This window comes from Aquila chrysaetos, chromosome 6, assembly GCF_900496995.4.
Source record: "Aquila chrysaetos chrysaetos chromosome 6, bAquChr1.4, whole genome shotgun sequence".
In the NCBI taxonomy this organism is placed as follows: domain Eukaryota; kingdom Metazoa; phylum Chordata; class Aves; order Accipitriformes; family Accipitridae; genus Aquila; species Aquila chrysaetos.
Window position 1 is genome coordinate 37,261,424 of NC_044009.1, and position 17,161 is coordinate 37,278,584.

Consider the following 17,161-nt stretch of genomic DNA (forward strand, 5'->3'; position numbering starts at 1 on the left):
AAAGGGAGACTGAGAAAAATCGATGGTACCTGCTCTCCATGGGACCACAAGATCCGTAAGCTAATCCTTCTAAGAGGGAGGTGCAGACTAACACTATCACTCTACTGGGGAAACCAATCCTATATAACTCAGGGTAACATATCACAACCCACTGAAGCCAAATCAAGGCCATAACATTGCTGCCTAAAAGGGAGCACAGCCTCCTTCCACCCTGCTTCCCAGGATAGGTTCCCTTCTACGTATTTATCCCCTCCCTGGCCCCACCAAAGACTTCAGTTTTTCCCAGGTTGGTTTTCAGCCAGATCAGCAGAGCTGGCCAAGTGCACAGCCACCAAGTACTAGCAGCAGCACCAGAGAACCAGCAAAAACTTCCCAGATGCCTATGAAACCAATAGTAAACCCATACCCAGCCACCTCTCTGCTTTATTTATAAAGACTTAAAAAGTACCTCCTCACAGCTACTCTGAGAAGCAATTCAGTAATGGAGGCTTCACTCCTGATGACCCTGGCATTGTTCATGGGAAGGTAGCCCAAGACTCCCCAAGAGAAGACCCTGCTGCCTTATCTAAACCCTAAATCAGCCTTGCCTTCCACTCTTAAAGGGTGTACACAGCTCAGGTGTGTCTCATAACAAGGAACAGGACTGTGGAGATGAGCCCAATTGCTTTCCACAGGTGTCTTTAATAACCAAGTTAAAGAGAAGGCTTGGGCAGGAGGAGTCCTGGGCTGCTTTTTGGAGAGAGATAGTGTTGCAGCAGCTGTAGGTAGGCTGGGATGCTGTGTGGTGCCTGCTGAGGAGGTCTGAGCTAGAGAAGCCCCAGGTTCTCCCCAGGCTGTATTTTAGAAAGTTGGGCTCCTGGAAACGTTTTCTATTTTAGCCAGGATGCTTTTAGTTTTAATTCAATATTAATACTTCAAAAGAAAGGCTATAATAGGACTGTTTCATGTTCCAGGGCACTTTAGGATCCTCCCCCTGCTAGCCGGTGGGAACAGGGAAGCTTTTCTATGTGTGATAATCTCCATAACTGAGTATCAATGTGCAAAAAGCCTGGGTACCCCTGCACCAATGATGGATAATGGCATTTCCCTTGTAGGCCCTTGTTCTCTGTATCTGTCTCCAGATCTTTCCCCCATCATCTTTCAAGGCTGTACCATATGACGTTTCTCCTGAGAGAACAGTGCGGGTGGACGTGACATAGCAGCCGTCTATTGCCATCTCCTGATAGTCTGGGATGAAAAAGGAGAAATCAGTGTATGTAGAGAGGTCATGTAAAGAGCAGACAGGGAGGAAAGGAAAGGTAGAGAGGCAGAGTCAGTCAGACAGGTTTAAGTGACCGCCTTTGCATATCTGAGCTTGTTTCATAGTGCAGGGAAAATACTATGTTTGCTTCTGGAAAACAATGTGCAAGGGTCTGTACAGAGCTGGGGACAGTGCAAGGCCGTGCTCTGAAGGGCTTGTGCCCCAGGATGATGAGCAGGTCATCAGCCCTGAGGTCCCCCTGCCCGAAATCCCAAGGCGCGAAGCAGATAGGCAAAGCATCACCCAGGTCAAGGCAGCACTGGATCCTCTGGCAGTCTCGAGGCGGGGTGACTTTAACACATTCAGTCCTAGCAGCGGTTTATCCCTGCATCGTAGGGAAAACCAAATAACAAACCTCCTGGGGTTGCTGCCTCGCTGTTTCTGCACGGCCAGCACCGTTATTGACTGCGGCCAGCGTGCAGGCAGCACCAGGCAGGGCTCAGCGCGTGCTGCCAGCCTGTGTTTACTCCTCGCACCACAGCTCTCCGTGTCTCTGTTTCCTTTGCAGCTTCACACCTCGCTCCCTTTCATCGCATTACGCCGAGGTGACCGCTTCCCCTCTGCCTTCCCTGTCGTGCGCTCCAGCCCAAGTGCTGAGCATTGCCTTCACATGCCCGAGTTACCTGCAGGCTGTGCAAATAAAATCATTCCCGTGGTGACAAACGTGCCTGTATTTCTGGCTCACCTTGGGGAAACTCTCACTCAGCTTATGTCCCTGTTTCCTTGCAATCTAATCAGCTAAGGGGGGCGGCGAGCTCCCCTCTGTAACAATTGGCAATCTAATAGTCGCAGGCTTGGACTATTTTTTTTTTTTTCCTATTAAGCAATGAATTTAACCGGAAAACAAGCTGGTCAGGAGCGACCTGGGCACCCTGCTCTCTGTAATACAGCCAGCCCTGAAACACGTGGCAGTGCAGCAGAGCATGTTTCAAGACCTGCCCCCTGTGTGCTCACATTCATCAGCGCTGTTACCAGGCAGACTTTCATCTCTGACATCTCCAAAGAAATTAAAGAAAATAAATTAAATTAAAAATTCAAAAACTGTCGCTCTCCTCCCAGCAGCAGGAGGGCAAAATTGCTGGAGATCCTGGACAGTGAAGCCTAAGACACAGGTCCCACTCAGAGATCCCACTCAGCTTCCCCAGCTGCTGGCAGAGCCCAGGGATGGTGACCAAGCACAAGAAGGAGAGGATCTGGAGGACGCAGAAGGAGTGTTTCCACCTGCCAGGCCCTGGGGCTGTTAGAAGTCCTCCAACTTCTCGGGATGATTGCAACTACCCTTGCCGGCAGGCACCACTGGTTTCATTTCCCACTCGCTGTCCCTCAAAAAAAATCTCCGAGTGAATTTACCGCCTGTGGAAATGCATGGATACAAGAGATGAAGGCAGACATGGCTTGGGCAGGAGCCATGGATGCAGGCGCCCTGCCTCTGCCAAGGCACCTCGACCCCGCTCTGCCATCCCCGCAGCCAGGGACCTCGCTGAGCACCAGCACTTCACAGAGGCTTGCATGGTAGCTGGAGGTACTCGTTTTGGAAATGAAGTTAAAAACAATCATCTCCCACTGCCCATTCCTTTCAGCAAGGACACAGAAGTCAGACTGAGGATTTGAGTGTAAACGTATTGAATAAGAGAAGGCCCCTGACTAGGTGGATATGCAGTAGGAGGAGAACTTCTTTTCCTTCAAAGGCTCAGTTTGCTTTCACATAATGCTGGTAGGGGGCTCTGAAGGACACCTTCCAGTTCAACAGCCCTGTGGGTGGACAGGGCTGCTGCAAGGGATGTGACCTTCCTCCAGAGCAGACATGGGCTGCCCCAGTGCTCAAGGCTGGGACACGCTCCAACCGCCAGAGTAGCAAAGGCACACCAGTGAAGATCAACGTCCATGCAGACCGCCGGCCAGCCACGTTTAATCATTTGCTCTTCAACAGCCCTGTTTATTCAAGATCTTAAAGCCCTTGACGAAAGCAGATAAATGAAGTTTCTGGCTGGCCATGTGCGGTGGATAAGAGTCTTTACCCTGATACACAGAGCAAAGATCCCAGCGTGGAGATTGCCCCAAACCCAACAGCGTGTCATCAGCGGAGCTGCAAGAGGGAGAGCTGAGGCTGGGATCCGCTCTGCCCATGCCGACCTCAGACAGCTGTGCTTCCCAGTGCACTGCAGCCCACTAGGAGCATCTGCGGCTGCCGCAGATATTTCCCATTCCTGGAGCGTCGCCGTGAAGGGTGATGGCTGGGTAATGAGTTTCTTTAGTCTTGCCTGAATGCTTTCAGCTTTGCAGGCACAACTTCTCAGCATTCGGCACCAAAGCGCAGATGAGTAGCTGATTACACACTACCCTGCCCTGAACACAAATCTCAACAATTAGTGGGACTTTTTCGAGGTAATACGCATCTGTGAATAGTGATCATTTCTGTGCTCATCTCTCTACCAACCCCAGTTCTGCAAAGGCAAGAAAAAAACCCAGGAACTTTCAAAAACCTCTTATAATCTTCCTGGTGTATCAAAGCCCAGGAGTGCTGCACTGAAAGATCTCAGCTCTTGGGACTTCCAGCCCTGACCGCTTTGCACCCATGACACCAAGGGCAAAGCAATGAGAACAGCATCCCTCTTTCCTCTTCTCTCTCCGATGGCCCAGCTGGTGACCCTCTTGCATCCCAGCTGCTTGCAGCATGAACGATAGTGAAGGGGAGTAACTAGTCCTGCCAGAAGACAGCAGGTCATTGTCAGGGAAGTGGGCTGGCCAAGCATCACGTTTCCATGTTGCTCTTAGCTTGTTGCACCAGGGAGTGGAGTAGAGTAGCTGGGTGGATATAAGGGACGGTCCCATCCTAAAAGCTGACTGCAGATTAGAAAGACAATAAAATCTCCACCACTGGAGAGAGTGGTGGAGCGATGTCTCTGTGCACCTCGAGTGGCTGAAGCCTGTGGCTGGTGCACACCAACTTCTTGTTCTTAACACTGCCCAAGAGCAGGTCTAGCACCAGTTTCGTTGCTTGTGCCTTCGGCTTCGTTACCAAGGCAAAAGAAAAGCCCAGCCAGAAGCAGGCACTTGACCCTTCCTGTGCAGAGACACCACTTGCTAAGGGAACTGTAAGTTGTTACGGAGGAGATGTGTTGCTTCAGAGGAAGGCAGCCTACCCCCTAGCTAAAGGAGGATGCTGGAAGACCTGTCACAGCCCAGTCTGACCGGACATAGTTCATCAAGTTAAATAACCTAATCCGGGTGTGGTAGGAGGAACCTCATGGCAGAAACAGGTTCTGTATCTGATACAGCAAATCCCATGGGGAAGGAGCAGGAGAAGCAGTCTGACAAAGCACAATAAAGACCAACAACGGAGAGGGTAATAATTCATATTTCAATAGGGCATTTTTTTGTGCTGAAGGATACAAATGATTTGGCAACCATTTGAAATTCAGCCACCTCTGGAATGGAACACGGCCGTGCATAACATCTGATATTGCCTCAGTGTTGATGTATTTGTTAATATGCAAATTGCCAATCAGTGTATCTTCAAAAGGTTATTGCAGAGTCAGATAATAAATCAGCCCTATGTAATGTTTAATATCTTTACACTGACAGTGCTGAAACTTCAGAGCCCTGGCACTGTTTATACCTACATGTCTCTGTGTGTGTATTCACAATAAACCTGATGTTGTTCGTGTACAAAAGGAAGACCAAAAGAAAAAGTAGAAAATGGCCTCTGTAGCCCACTTTACTGATGTTACAGCTATTCTTACATTTATTTCTACCTTTTCTCCTCTCTATTTTATGCTCTGCCTGCGAAAGGGAAAGCTGGATTCCCCAGCTGGAGCAGGAAAACACAACAAGGCTTTTTCACCAGGAGGCATATGCAGGCAAAGACTGAAACACATGGATTCATGCAGCTTCTTATACAGGAGGCCTTTGGCCAGGGCAGCATTGAAAACTCAGAATTAATGTCGTGCAGCTTCCCTCGGGGACAGTGTAGCCAGCGCCGCTGGTACCTTCGGCTCTATCCTCTTGAGCTGCTCTTTGCTGGGAAGTTGTCACGCACGGCAAAGGGATTTGGGGATTAAGCTGCCTGTTCTCCTTTCCCATGGTTTATTTTGGCTGCACTTCAACTAAGTGGACCTGTGGTTTTACGAGCTCTGGACCACACTCCCGCAGTGAGGGGAGAGGGTGGTGCTGAGAGTCGGCAGGAGCGCGCTCGCCCGCCCGCCTCCTAATCCCAGCCTTTCCCCAGGGGACTTCACCCACTTTTCCAGCACCCAGGATGCCTTGAAAGTAGAAAACAAGTGAAGGGGCAACGTGACCGCTCTTGCCATGGCCAAGTGGTTTGAGACTCCCTGCTTTTATCCCCTTTCCTTATCCCATCACTTGCTTCTGATGCTCCATGCTGCCGCTGGCTCTCCCATCTAATTTGCAGCCCCCTGACTCCCCCAGGCGTGACCCTGAGCTGCCAGCCCTGCAGACACCTCCCACCTCAGCCCTGTGGGTCCTTCCCCAGATCCCACTGGAAAAGTGTTACTGGTGGTGGTTGGTTTGGCCTGTTGGGGTTCCTGGGCAGCGTCCATCATTGCTGCACGAGTGCGTCCTGCAGGCAGCTGCTCTGCTGCTGCTCCACCCGCCGGCTTGGCAGATACCTGCTGAAGAAACACTTCATATTTATGGCTGGGTTTTAGCTCACTGCCAGTAAAAGCAGTTCAGACTAACTCTGTAACTGCATCATTTCCAAAGGAGGTGCCTCTGCCTCCAGCACACGTTTGTGCCAGCAAGCGTTTTGACTTTCCGCCAAACATTTAAGTGACCTTATGGCAGGATTGGAAGGCAAGGCTCTGGAGCTCCACCACCCGCGGTCCCTGAGGGCTGTATTCTCCCCTCCGCTGCCTCCTTCGTATATTTTTGTTCAGCATCTCTGCTTGCAGAGTTGCCTGAGATGTTAAAAAGAAATGCCTTCCCCACTAAGACAGTCTGTAGTAATAAGGAACTTGATCTCACATAAATTGGGATGTTCTGAGAACCATTTTAATTTCTGCTAATCGGCAGATGAAAAATGAATTACTTCAGATGTCATGTCCTACTGCACGAGTCTCATAAGGTTTGGAAAAGCCGTAACAGAGTTACCCGGTAATTGAAGGGCTCTACATGAGTGAACTTTGTAATTGCGTATTCTTCTCCTCGAGTCTGGGAAGCAGAAAGGAAAAGCAGTTCAGGCCACGTCTTAATGAAACAGCTCAGTCCGGCAGCGCTACCGAAGCTAAAAGTAAACAAACCGCACTCATTATTTTATATCGCAGCTCCCCAGCCACCGCAGCAGCCCTGTGTGGGATGCGCTGTCTCCCACTTCGCTGCCCCTTCACCAATTCTGCTTTCAACCCACGCTGGGCTACCCTCGGCCCCAGCGGCAGCCTTCACCCCGGGTGCCCCCGAGGCCGGCGGCTGCCCCCGGCCCAGCGCTACCCCACGTGGCGGGAGACATAAGTGGCTTTGGAGACAAAAATGGCTTTGGAGACAGACATGGCTTTGGCAGGTTTCCACCTCTGAGCTGCCAGTCCTCACCGGCCCGGGTGGCGCAGGAAAAGCTCCTGCATAACCATCCCTATCCAGAGCTGTTGGGACAGCCCCTCCTGCCAAATCCCCATCTCTGCTCCCAGCTGGGGATCGCTGCCTTCGAGTTCTGAAGACGTGCTCTGTGTTTCTGTCTGCACCTTATTATTGGCTTCCACTTACTGAACGTGCACACAGCTCCCCCAGTTCCCCACCCCGCTGCCCTCCGTCCTGGCTGGGGGTCACTTGAGGGTACTGTGGCAAATGGGAACCCCTAAATCCTGCGGTACTGTCTTTTCCACTCCCTTCCATTGCTGAGCTGATGGCACCAGCACAAAGCAGCTCTGGAGTAGTTGCTGCACTTTCGGATGAAGCATCTCACTGCTGTAAGGCTGCCAACAGCACCTGGCCATTTTCTCATTCGTGAAGAAAGTGGGAAGATGAGGTAAATATTACAGACTAAAGATTTTCTCAGCTCTTATGTTGAAGGGTTTTTCAGCTTTCTCGGGGAAAAAAGAAAAGTCTATTGCTCTGTTTGTTTCACTACCTTTAAAAGTGGGATCTATCATCTGGAGAGGTAAACCAGCATCCATTTCTGTGGATCTTCCATGGCTGCTCCTCAGCGGCTGATGGCATAATGTTTTCTGAAATGGCCATTAGCTGAGTATCTTATGAACAGCTTCCCAGGAAGTAGCTGCAAAGTTCAATTTGCTGAATTATGAGCACATCTCTGATAAGAATTACATTACATGGTACTTGCATGCTGAAAGCATTAACTTTATACTTTGAACTTTTAAAATACTCATTGATGGATCTGATGAGGACTGAAGAAGTAGAAAGGTGAAGGTCCCCAAGGATTAGAGATAATAAGGAATAATTGCTATCTTTTTTTTCCTTGGAAAAGAAGCGGTATATTTAGAAGAATTCTATTTAGCTGAGGCTTTTTCACTAGAAAAAGCCATTTGTACCAAAAGAAAAAATTAATGGAAAACCTCTTGAATTGGTTGAAAATTTATTACAACAAGCCGTAACTTAAGGGCACTTGATTTGTGCTGAAGAGCTGTTTGGCTTCATGGAGTCGCATCAGATTTACCCCAGCAGCCTAGGGAGCAAAACTGAGCTCACTCTTCTATCTCACACAGAATAAATCTAAGTATTGTCTGAAATACTTTTATTTTTTAATTAAGAAGAACCAGAGTGAATCAACAGTGGATTTCTCTTTCAGAAGAGACTAGATTGTTCTAGCTCACAAAATGGATGTGGTCTACAGTACATCTCCAGAAGTTTAAAGCCTCGATACTTTGGGTGAAAGCCCAAGAGCTACAGAGTAGGACACTTCTTCTCTGGGATGCTGAGACAGTTCTGCTCTGTATTCAGGACAAGTCTGGAGCTGAACTCACTCTAACACCCAAGTGCTCAGGGATATTCAGGTATCTTGATTTCACATGCGCAGCGCTGTGATTTCTATGCACTGAAGGCTCTTCATTTAATCGGTGCTATTATCACACCTGATGAGGCACAGCAGGTGATATTTGAGATGCTTGCCTTTTGATTCCTTGCAACTGAGCAACATTTAGTAAGAATTACTTAAATCAGCTAATCAAAAACATGTTCAATGACATTAGGATGAAGTGGGCTCTAGAACACCTAAGTAAAGTTATTTTTCTTGTGGAAATCCTTCTGTAGAGAGAAAAGCAAATAAATCCCAATGTGATCTATATATGGTAAGCTGTCTGCTCCTTGGGCTATTGATAAGTAATTCCTGAAAATCCTTTGCTATTCCATATTTCAGGCAAGGTTCAGCTTTGTTCTGGTGGAACAGGTTTTCTCAAACCTTTTCTACTCATATTTTGATGGCATAGCTGAGACTGGCCAAGAGCCTGTGTGATAGCTGGTGGAAGAAGGGCACACGGCGGTACAGCTGGGCTGCAGCTGGGCACTGCGAGTGCAGCCAGGACAGCCTGGTGTCTGCCTCCCCGTGCCAGGGAAATGGGATGGTGGGGCCATTTGCTTATGCGATTTTGATGGTGGTGCATGTAGGCAGTGGCATGGTCCTTTGCAGCACCGGTCCACCAGTTGCCATTTCTATTGAGTTAGGTTTTCATACCCTAGGAAGGGTGTTCTCCCACTTTCGGAAATTAATTTGCATGGAGTTCGGCTACGCAAAAGGGCTGATGCTGAAAGGACAAGATGGCAGAGCTGTAAAGGTGCAAAGTACGAAGCTTGGTTCAATGGGCAAAGCAGGGAGCAATTCACCTCCAACCTCCGGTCACCTGGGAGCTGGGCGAGCTCCTCCTGTCCATGCGGAGGGGACCGCAATGCTTTGTGCCGCGGAGGCGTGAGGGCCTGATCGGCTACGGTGGGGAGACCCCACCTAACTGCCCAGAGTCTGCAAACTGAGGCTTCCATTTTGCTGAGAAATTAAGCCAGGGACACTGCTGGCACAAACTTCTGGAGAAAAACAGCTGCAGAAAGTCATGGCCCATATTTTCTCCTCTCTGAAAACTCTCACAGTAGAGCCCTTCTGCTGTATTGCACAATGCAGAACTGCCCGGTCTGCTGGGCACAGGGCAGGATCAGTCCCGACTTCTTTTTCTTGGGTTCAGTGGTGGCAGCAGCAGCATGGCAGGAGTGCTTGCAGGCTCCTGTGCTTGCTGTGTTATTTGCTCTGAGGACAACTGGTGGGTCGGGATTCCTGCTCAGAGGAATCTCCCCCCAGAAGGGCCCATCTGTTGGCAAGACCCACAGGCAGAGATGGAGTTTAGCATCTTCCCTCTCAGTTAAAGGGACCCTTAGGGACTGTCTTCCCCTCTCACTTACCCGGCAGTGGTTGTCCCAGGTCAGAACCAGCCCCCAGCATCCCTTTCCGTACTGTCCCTTTCATAGCCGAGTGGGACATACATCGTAGGGCTCTCTGCCCTTCACCTTTCACTGGCCTGAAACCAGGTGTTACAATCCTCTGTAGCCCATTGCACAAAAAATATCCTCTGATTTTCTGTTTCTCGCAAAAATGTATGCTTTCTGCTCCTTTAAAGTACTTTCCCTTAAAGGAAATCGATGTTAAGCCATGAGACACCTGGTCCTACCTGTACCAGCTCCCTTTGGCCTTTACCGGTGGTGGCAGGGATGTGCCCAGAGCTGGTGGATTGTGCCTGCCTGTGGGCAAATGCATGGGCAAGTTACTGTCAGCTAAATATTGAAAGAGTCCTAGCCTAGATTAAGCCCTTTTTTTCCCCTTTTTTTTTAATGGGAGGGGGCAGGGCTATGTCCAAATATTTCACATTAAACTCCACAACATTCCTGCTTTGCTTTTCTGTTTTCGAGGCATTGTGCAAACTTGCGAGAGCTCACATTAAGCTCGGTGGAGCTGCATTCAATCACCTTCCCCTGGAAATCAGTGAAGGAGCGAGGGCAGAGCCGTGTGGCAGAGCCACTGCTCCAGACTGCTCCGAGGATGAGTCACTGCAGAGAAGGCTCCTGTCTGAGGGAGGCAGAGCCGCTAATGTGCTGGGCTTTCTGCACCGAGGACTTCTCAAGCCTCTTCCTCCTTCTTTCTTTTCTTCCTGAGTTTTTATTCCTTGTCTTCGTTTGCCTCTCACCTGCCCTTCTGCCCTGCAGAGTCTTTTAAGGTTTTAGCAATTAAAGGGGGAAAAAAAGCCATCCTTTTTTCTGCTCCCTGCTGGGGCCAAAAGCTGATCTGTGTGCAAAGGAGACCCATCCCTCCTCCTGCTCAGCTGAGTCTGTTGCAGTATTGCTTACCCCATGGGAAAGGTGGAGTACAGAGGTTGCCCTCATACTTTTTCGACGTGGCAGTCATCCCTGTTAATAAGCGGCGGGGATCCCACAGGGGCACACGGGCAGCACTGTGGGTATCTTGCTTTTGAACATCCACTCAGAGGTGGCAGAGGAGGAGCAGGGCAATTTGGTAAAGAGGGCAGTCAGTGCTGTGGTGCAGCTCAGGATCCTTTTGGGGCTTTCCTGTGCTCTGCTGACCAGGGCATAGCCCTGGGATGGGGACCGGCCAGACGCTTCTGCCCCAAATCCCTGCACTGCTGTTGGGCATGGGGGCACAGGGATTTTACCTGCTGTCTGCCTCCAACACAGCTGAGCCTCCTGAGTCATCCGCTTCAACCAAAAAAGCCATCTTTTGGCCTAAATCATGGGCAAGCTTCGCTGATGCCCTGGTGAGCAGGTTAGATGGGGTGATGGTCCCTTATCTCTGCAGTCCCCATGGGGATTGGTAAGGCTCAGAAAAAAGAAAGTCTCCCTTCCTTCCCCCTTCTCCATCTCACTCCCAAATTCTGAGCTGCCACCTCTGGCGCTGTCTGTCCATCCTTCTGTCTGTCCCAGCAGCAGTGACAGGCATAAAACACTGGAGATGGGAAGGAGCAGAGGTCACTTAAAATTCCCCTTGGCCATGGTAAAGCTGAAGGCTGTGGGCAGAGGCTGCTCAGCCAGAAAGTCATGTCACTTGTGGTAGCAGTGGGATGCATTTTCCTGCCGAAGGAGGCTGCGGAGCCTCCCCGCTGCTGTGGCTGCAGCCTTTCATATTTTCATCAGAGAGGTGCAGAAAAAGCCTGAGCAGGGTGGCAGCCTCGGCACTCCTTGCGGGTGCCCCAGCAGCAGCCTCCACGGGTGGCAAGGCAATTTGTGCTGGTTTTGGAGGATTGGGAGCTCTGCAGACATGATGGGTTTGCAGACAGGACTCACTCTGGAACAAACATTGGGTCTCAGCTGAAGAACATGAGACATATCCCTCTCCTGACCAGCACCCATGTTTCCAGACATCACCAAAATGTGCCTGATGGTCCCAGAGGAGTGTGTGGTGGTTTCGCTGGGTGCGTAAAAGCCGAGCTGCCTTTCTGCTCGCACCCAGCCTGTAGGCAGAAGGATGCCTGTGTTTTGTTGCTAGATTAGTCATCGCCTTGTCGGAGATAAGTGCCCCATTCGCAGGGCTGCCAGAACAGCTAATATCCATGGAAAATTGCAGAAAACCACAAAAAAAGGAGAGCTGTACCCCCCTGCACCCATCTCAGAGCCCCCGGGCTGCCGTGCCCAGCTGTGGCTGCTCACTCATACTGCTGTGGGAATGAGGAGCCCCAGAGAGGGACGCACACTTCTACCGTGCCAGAGCCCCACAGAGATGTGGCTGCCCCAGGGAGCTGCCAGGCCAAGATCCCACACCAAAAACTTCAGCCAGGCAGCCGCAGGCTTAAGGCCACGGCTGAGCAACAGAAATAACTGTCCAGAGCTGGATTTTTCACCATTCCTTTACGGGGCTGCATTTTCTCTTGCTGTTGGGGTGGGGGGTACTCATTGCAATCCAGGGCACACAGATCTTGCCTGGCATGGGGCAGCGTTGCCTCTGCGTGCTGCAGGGATGCCTGGTCTTGCAGGGGAGCTGTCCTGGTCACGGAGGTGGCATGGCAGCAGTGGTGGCACCTGGGGCTGGGAAGGGAGCTGCAAGGAGTCTGGGTGATTTCTTTTTATAATCACTCGCATAGATTTTCCTAAGTGTTCCCCAGTTTTTAGGGAGCTGCCCCATCGGGGGATCCCCCCCAAGGAAAGCCTCTCAGCAGACTGCTGCCACGACGGAGACTGGAGTCAGCCCCCAGCTCTGCCAGGGTGCCTGTGGAGATGCCACCCCACCACAGAGCCCTGTACATAACCATGTCCTGTGCTGTCCCAACACCACAGGAGATGTAAGCCCACTCCTCTCTGGGTCCACACTCTGCATCGCTCTGCCTCAGTGCTGGAGAATTTAATGCAATATACATATATATGTATATCCATAGATACTTATTTCATGTTTCTTGTTGTCTGTTGCTGGCTGGCACAGTGCTCGCACACGGGAGGGTACTCACGGGAAGCATTTGAGATGCTGATAGTAATGTGTGTGTTTAGTTTAAAAGGATGGAGGGGCAGTTCTTTTAAGTGTGTGTGAAGACAGTGATCATTAGTACATGTTTATTGGAGTTTACCAGCTCTGTAACAATGGGTTTCTCTTTGCCATTGGACTTAATTCCTCTGTAATTATGTTCCTAATAGAGAAATCATTTGGCATTTATTTGCCATAATAAAACTTCCCATTGCATTTAAATTAAATGTGAAGATTTAAGTATATTTAGGAGACTCAGTTGAAGACCTGAAATTAAATATTCCTGGTTTCCTTTTCCAAACAAGACAAACTCAAATAAATGCTAGCAGTCAAATCCACGTGTGCAACTACTCCCAGGAGCAGTGGCAGCTGCATGTGCATACCCAGGGAGAGATGGTAGCCCTTGTGATGCGGATGACTCTTTCAGCTTCTTCTCACTGTCCCACTCTGGTCCAGGGCACTGGTCCTGTGGGTGATGCTGATGACTGATGCTACGTTGTACACCCAAGCAGGGAAAACACACAGTTGAGAAAAAAATGCAGGTGTTAAGATCACCATCAGCCATTCCGGTTTGCTGTACAGCTTGCACTGGTTTTCAAAATGTTTGCTTTAATAGTTGTGGTAGCAGGATGTTGCTAATGTGGCTCTTTCCAGCTGAGCTGGTGCTCAGGAGCAGCCCAGGCAGAAGACGTAGGTCAACACAGCTGGAGCTGGGAGAGCCCAGAACACCACATCCTGGCCCAGTGACACCATCGTCCCCAGCCTTGCATGTTCAAAGGAGACCGGGTGGGCAAATTTGCTATACTTAATTTATAGTTAAAAGAACAGGCCTGGGAAACACATCCCATGACTGTCTGCTGGGGGGGGTGAGAACCTGCAGCTTTGGCAACAGTGTATGGATGGGCTCCCAGCACTCATAAATGACAGATAAAACGGCCGGGTGAAACACTGACACCAGCATGCAACAGGGGTGACGCTGCTCCTGATACCATTATTTTCTCCCTAGATATACCGAGCATCAGAAACACGTGCTGGCAATATTTTTTTTTTATCCTTTCTCAGAACTCCTCCCAGTAGCCTTAAAATAGCAGGGCCCAGATAATCATTAACCACTTTGATGTATTGCAACAGGCACAGATTGGGAATTCATAAGGAGAGGACAGAGCCAGAACAGACCCGCACTCCTGGTTTGTCTCCAGCAGTATTGTCCTCCACAGGGTAAAGCCAGTTCAGCCTGGCCTTGCCCTTGCTGCTTCTAGAGACAAGCTCCCAGCACAGCCAGAAATAGAAAAGAATATTATATATAATTGCTTAATATATTACTCTTCCCAGAGGTAGGGAAGAGTAATATAGAGGGAAGAGTATTTCATCCATACGTTGAGAGGGTTTTATGGCTGAAGCCAGAGCACCCTTCCCTTTTTGTTAACTCTGGTTTTCCACCTTTGACATGAACCCTGATTTAGACTTGGATAACAACAAAAAAAAGGCAGGTGCCCTGAGTCCAAAGCCCACTTGGTTATTTCAGGGGAACAAGATAGTACGGAGCAAGCTGAGGATGGAGATTGCAGCCAGGCAGCATTTCTCCACCAGTTGCTGACAAAGCAGAAATGCTGCTTAGGCTGATCCAAGTGTTGGGATGTAACTATACAAAGGAAAATTGCAAAAATAAATGTGGGGAAGTAGATCCTTCAAAGGGTCTTTGGAGAGCAGTCCCCAAAGGGAATTGGTGGGAACACTGTTGTTTGAAGCACTGGAGAATACATTGTGCAGAGCCATCTTCTACAAACCTACAGAAATGGGCATGGGGATTTAATTGCCATCTCTAATTGCTGTCATCTGCACCTCATTTTGGGCTTGCTTTTGTGTGCGTGTAGCTTTTAGCAGAGGTCTCTGCGGAGCAAATCCTTCATGTGTATCACAGCCAATGGACTGTTCCTGAGTTCGCTGTACAGCCAGCAATGAGGCTCCTTCTCCTTTGCTGTACAAAGGATTTACTCCTTTAATATGCCCCTGGTGTTTACTTTTCTGCTGGTACAGGAGTGCATGTGCGCATGTGTGCATGTGGCAGTGTTTTACGAATGCCTGCTGTGGACAGAATTGGGCTTCACAGTATGCAAAAATAGCTGTGCACCACACGCATGGATATAATATTTCACACGGCTGGAGAAAATGTGATAAATCAGGTTTTTGCTGGACTTGCAAAAATCAAGAAACTGTGGGATTCATCTCCACAGTTGAGTCCTGAGCTTTTGCAGGAGCTTGCCAGACTGTCTGGGTTGGAGCCTCCCAATTAGGGAAGGGGGACTGGGTCCCCATGGCAATGTAGGACGTCTATGAACATCTCTTGGCTCTGAAGAGACAAGTTCAGATTTCATAGACTCATTTATTACAGAGCCTAAGAAGCCAACGTGCGTCCAGGCTGCAGCTACAGCTTTTCTCCTCTGCCTTTGCCTGGAGGTTGTTGCTCTTAGTTCCTGCTCCGTTCTGCCCTGTTCCTGATCCCTCATCACCAGTGCCTCCAGCTGCTCGTTAGACAAAACCCAGGTCCCTCACTCACCATTTTGAGCCCTGCAGGAGACCCCTGTGTGCGGCAAGGTGGAAAGGCAGGGACGCTGTAGAGCTGGGAGGTTTCTGCATTACCTGTTTGGTGCTGGGATCACATTTGTGTGCTGAGGAGTGAAGCTGTTCAGAAAATAAAGCACCAGGGACTGAGATGAGGAGAGTAGACCAGAGGCACAGAGCAGTGGTCCTTGTACCAGGCTAGCTCTTGGTGTGGAAGAGGTTTGGCGAGCAGGGGAGCAGAGGAGCTGTGCTAAGCCCTGATCCCTCCCCTTTTGCATCCTGGCTGGCAGTACGTGCTCATGCAGGTTCCTTAACCCACTTGCGCTTTCCCACCCCAGTCCCAGCAAGGGGCACAGATATGCACAGCCAAACCCGAGCCCCTCAAACTGCACCTCACACAGGGAGTTTGAATGGCAAATGTCAGTGCTCCTTCGCACATGCACCTTCCTCCCATCTAATGCTTCCCTGCTTCCCTTTTTGTGGCTTGCCCTGTCACACCTTTCCAGGTGAAAAAGGTTCACAGATCCTACAACCCTCCTTGCTCCTTCTCTCCCTTTGCATCCCCTCCAGTGTGTAATGAAAACCAGTGACAGGTAGAGCTGAGCCTAGTTTTGTAACATAAACAGTTATTTACAGTTTTGCTAAAATTTCATGGAAGATGACATTTTTAGGTCACCTAGCTGAAGCAAATGAAATGATTAACATGTTTGCATTAGGTTTCATAAAAAAAAGTATCACTCTTGTCCAGCGTGGTGCTCAGTTCCTCAGGTCCTGTGACCTAATGTGGTACTCTGAAAACTAAGACAGTTTCCCACCAGGGTTAGCAAGAGCAGTATCTGGTTTCCTAACCCAAGGCAGCTGGGATGGACGTCTTTTACTGTGTCCAGCAGCCCCAGATGCCAGGGTCTCTGTGCTCTATCCTGGTGCTCTATCAGTGGTAATGATGGGGCTGATCTAGGGGTGTAAGAGGAAATATCCTCTCCCCAACACTGAAAGTATCATGCCAGCCTTCCCCGTCCTGCAGATATTCTCATTCTGCCTTTAAAAGCGTTTAAATCTTGGAGCGCAGCTAATTACACTATTGGGGTCTATACTGTGGCTTTTAAACACTAAGAGGTGGGGAGTAAAATGTAATGGCTCTGTTCTTCCCTAAATAAGCGACGGCAAATGACTGTAAAATGAACTCCCGAGTTTGTGTGTGCAGACAGGAATTTAGTCCCATGGTGAACAGGATGATAGCAGATGGATCAGAATAATATTGGGTTTTCCTGGATACCCTGTTTAAAGCTATACCAGAAACAAGGGAGCAAGCCAGGAGGTTCAGTGTTTCGGCCACCACTCATAAATGTCTGTGTGTCACAAGCCAGGACACAATTTGTTCTCCATCTTGCTTGCTTCTAGGGTGGAAATAGCCAGCTGGACAGGCTATGCATCAGTATGACTCACTTTTGGGACAGACTGTCTGAGGGAAGCGGATAAGGTTGTGAAATTTGAGGACCTTTTCCCTGCTGGGCTAGCGGTACACAAAGATCTAGACCCAAAGCACACACCTGCCACCCACAGTCAGGTCCATCCCTCCTGGTCCGGGAGCACTGGGAAAGGAGAGTCCTGCGTCTAGCGCTGCAAACGCCCACTGCCTGGCAAGTCCTGGGAGATACCACATGGTGCTGGGCTCGGTCCAGCTCCCGGGGAGGAGCGGCACCTCCACTGCTGGCACGAGCTAGCCTGCGCAGAAAGTCCAAGGGCCACCGTGTCTGTGCTCCCCCTCCTGCCTGGCTGGGCTCCAGGAAGCCACCCTGGGCTGAGCGGGACACCAGCCTGCAGCAGAGGCTGTCTCTCAGCTATCCCCACCACCAACCTTGCTTTCTAAAATAGGTAGCAGAGAGACA

At 49.8% G+C, this 17,161-nt stretch overlaps 1 protein-coding gene across 1 annotated transcript in view; it reads left to right on the forward strand.

The window, feature by feature from the left end:
- Positions 1-17,161, forward strand: part of MARCHF4 (membrane associated ring-CH-type finger 4) — a 113,093-nt gene that overhangs the window by 57,082 nt on the left and 38,850 nt on the right.